This window comes from Anastrepha obliqua, chromosome 3, assembly GCF_027943255.1.
Source record: "Anastrepha obliqua isolate idAnaObli1 chromosome 3, idAnaObli1_1.0, whole genome shotgun sequence".
Taxonomy (NCBI): domain Eukaryota; kingdom Metazoa; phylum Arthropoda; class Insecta; order Diptera; family Tephritidae; genus Anastrepha; species Anastrepha obliqua.
This window is the reverse complement of record NC_072894.1, coordinates 135,564,378-135,568,225: the sequence shown is the minus strand read 5'-3', so window position 1 is coordinate 135,568,225 and position 3,848 is coordinate 135,564,378. Positions and strand designations below refer to the sequence as shown.

The window sequence follows — 3,848 nt, the reverse complement described above, 5'->3', positions numbered from 1 at the left end:
CGTTTCGGTGTGTCAGATGATGACAACAAATATTTGACAGCGCTCGCAGCGTCCGTTTTTTTTTTTTTTTGTTTTGTGCATCGTTCGTGAGCGGCAGAGTTGTAATTTTAAGTAACACTTTATGTGCAAAAGTAGGCTCTATGTAATCTCGAAAAAAGCTGGTTTATGTTGGAGCTGCCTTAAATTTGGTAATTATCTTGCTTATCTTGCTATCTGCCAAAATTGGTTACTTTTTGGTTATTGAAATAACTAAAAATTTTCAGCAAAATGTCTTGTTGGAAATAAACCATTGCAATTTGTATGCAAGTTAAGTAATATGACAATTTGGTGCATTATTGAATAAAGAACTAGTGACAAAATACCACATTTATGGGCTTTTTTTTATTAAAAACTTAGAAATGGAAATTTCTACTATTATTAACAATTTTTGAAAAATTTTAGCACCCACCCGTAGACTAGATAATTACTTTAAATTTAATCAAACGTGATACTCTCAATTTTGGGGAATTCTAAATATTGAAACAAAGGATGTATGTGCCATAATGAAAAATCTTTATTTTGTGTTGAAAATTGGTAAAATAATTCTACAATCAATACCAATTCCAAATTACAATTAATGGTTACTGTAAAAGTGTGATAAATCGAGATTTCTTCATCAAACTGTCCTCATTGCATATTTATTCATTTATTTAGTATTAAGTCAAACATACAACCATAGGTTATTTTTACGATGATTGACCTTAAGAATAGTTTACATAATTAAATAGATAAAAGGATTAACAATAAAACCAAAATGAAAATTAAAATTACAGCTGGTGGTAAAGAAGTTGAAGTAACATATGCCTTATTTATAATAATTAAGTTCGGATCCACCTGAGAACCTTTTATATTAGACAGCGGTTACGGTCTGCTGAGGAACAACTGCTTTTGCATTTTTTTTAAGCTGTAACGACACCCTGAAACATTCAAGAAATCGATTTTTTGTTTTATTTTAAAGTAAACATTTTTAGAAATATTTTAAGGTGTTTCCGATAAATAGATAATTATAATTCATCATAACTTGAAGCGGAATTAAGTTTCAAACGTTAAGCTGTTCTAACACCTTAAACTTAATATCTCTGGTCCGCAACCGCAATCAACCAGGAGTTTCGGGTCAGTAAAATAATATAAATAAACATTACATCATTACTACTTCTATTTCGTCATAAACGTATGTTTGCTTATTAACTATGTACTCAACTATTTATGTTCGTCTTATTGCCATATTAGTGGCACCATTATTAACAAATACAAAGTCATCACTTGGCATAAAAAAATGTTTAATAGCCTCATTACCGTTTCGAATGAAACTGGGGAAATGACTGAAAATTTTCCATTTCTATGTTCCAGGTTTACCCATTCAATACGGAAAACGTAGATATCGTAATTTTCTCATTTACTCACATACATACATATCCATATTGAGGTTTGCATATTTTTATCAGTAATTGGCGCCGAGTTTGGCTACCAACTTCTTCGGCTGGAGTTAAAGGTAGTAGTACATCGAGCGCTCTATAGATTTCACTGTCAGATATTTACACGCAGAAAACATCATTCTGAGCAAGAGGGAGCGAACAGAGTGTACTGTTGTGACCACCTGCATGAATTTGTTACTTACCTACACACTAACTTGCCTCATTCGTTGCTTGTATGCTCTTCGATTTCCTTATTGTTATTTCAACTTCTTATATTCGTTACGCAGCGTTACGGTACAAGGGAGGCACATAGCTTACAAATGTTTGCTCAAGTGACTTTTTTATTATTAGGGTTCAGCGTACTGAAAGAAGTTTCTTGTGCGTTTTCTACTCTTGCTCGTATTGTTCTCCACCGATTGTTGTTGTTTTTGATGAAAATAATTTCCTCTGCATTTGTTATATCTGAGTAGAGAACACAGAATAAAACAGAGCTACAATAATGTTCAGTAGGTATTTGCTCATAGATATTCGTAAGGAGATTCGATGCTGAAACTAAAAATTTACCGAATGGCTTGTCATTCTGTGCATAACTCTTCGCACAGTGGTTTAAAAGTCAAGTTAACATCATTAAATTTAGGCAAACGCGCGCCTTTTCGAAGCACACTAAAGCGCAGTAACTCAAGCCATACCCGTTGCGACCCTTGATACAACTCGATTGATAATCAAGTTAGGCATTTTGTCTCTTTTAGAAAGTAGAGGTTTCACCTACTCAAAAAAGATGTTTTGCGGTGACCACAATATTTCTGAACTGGGTCCTCTGAAATTCAAAAAGTAACTAATCGAAGGAATAAGCAAAATACATTTTTTTGACAAAATAGCGCATTGGCACACATGCGCAGCACCTTAGACTGAAATATCTACAGGAGTTCCAAGTTCTATTTTAAAGCTGAACTCCGTAGGTTCATATTGGTTTGAGTATTGCCTGGTATATAAGCACTTTATTGTTTAGTGACAACACCGATTTTGCACAAGTAGCCAATACAATGAGCGTAGTTTAAGTCCGACTTGCTTCCGCTTTAAAAATATTATATGTGCGATCGCCATGTAAGACGCCTGTGTAGCAGAATGCCTAAGTATTTAGCATTATCTGTTTGTGGAATATGCGTCTTGTTTAAAGTCACAGGAGGGCAAGATGCGTTGCGCAGGGTGAGCGTTGTTTGCATAGATTTGCTTTCGTTTGCTTATATACACCATTTTTTCAACCATTTTTTATGGAAGTTTCCTTGTAGTTTAAATGCATAATACCATACCTGCCATCTCGTTCCCGTGAATTCCTATGGACTGGTATCCAAAGTAAGCGAAAGGTAGCCTCCATGCCAATGAGCGGATCGTTTATTCTGCTAATGGTGGATGAATTGAATAGAGAGTTAAGAAGTGCTTTGAGAACTGATTTGCTGTCGGTGCATATGAGAATTTTACGGTCATTTTCAAGGGCATGTTTATAGCATGACAAACGGCGACTGCTTCTGCAGTAAAATCAGATGCACAATCCGGCAAAGTTTGCACCCGTAGGGTGTCTCCGTTTGTGTCAACCACTGTAAAGCTGGCTGATACGTTATCAGATTTTGAGTCCAATTGCCAGCTTCATAGCATGTCTTGGAATATAGAGAGGAATGCTTCGGGTGATGGAGTTTTGTTTTTTGCAAATTTGGATAGGCTGAGGTCATAGGATACTTTCGTTATCTCCCATTGTGGGTTTTTTGCTTAGTTGTTTACCATCAGATTGAATAACTGAAAGTAAAAAATTGCAAAATTATAAAAATATCCGAACATAAATTAATTAAGGTTCGGATGGAGCTGAGATTTAATATATATAAACGACGCATGTTTTTTGTTAGATTTCTTCAGCACGATTCATATGCCATAGAGGGTTATCATCTTTTATTTGATAGTAAGACTCCATATTTTATTTAAAGTGCCTTGCCAGCCTTCTAAATATTTCATATAAAGTTATAGAGATCAAATTTGGATGTTGTCATATACACAAATACTTATATCATTTATTTCAATATCATGCCTTTTGAAAATAAAATTCTTTGTGCGTACAAAGTTCGGTAGAGTTTGATAAAAATCATATTCAAATTCGTAAACATACAAACTTACCTAAAAGTACGCTAGGACAAGGTTTTTTCGAAACAATTCAAATAGGTGTGTTTCTTTCTCTGATATCATCCCGCAAATTTGATTTTCAAATAATTGAAATGTCGCGTTTCTTAAATTTCGAAATTTACCGTTATTTGGGGTATATACGCGGTTAGTGCCATACTTTGTCCATTTTACCAACCCAATTGGATCAGTGAAAATATCTGTATGTTAAGGGGTTATACGCAGTTA

The 3,848-nt window shown here is 34.4% G+C and overlaps 1 long non-coding RNA gene across 1 annotated transcript; it reads right to left on the bottom strand.

Annotated features, from left to right (window-relative positions):
• Positions 1 to 665: 665 nt before the first annotated feature.
• Positions 666 to 1,425, bottom strand: LOC129243110 (uncharacterized). Its single transcript, XR_008582241.1, has 2 exons — positions 1,241 to 1,425; positions 666 to 956 (listed from the first exon to the last, which is right to left on the bottom strand). It is a non-coding gene; the product is annotated as an uncharacterized LOC129243110 (long non-coding RNA).
• Between the last annotated feature and the right edge of the window lie 2,423 nt (positions 1,426 to 3,848).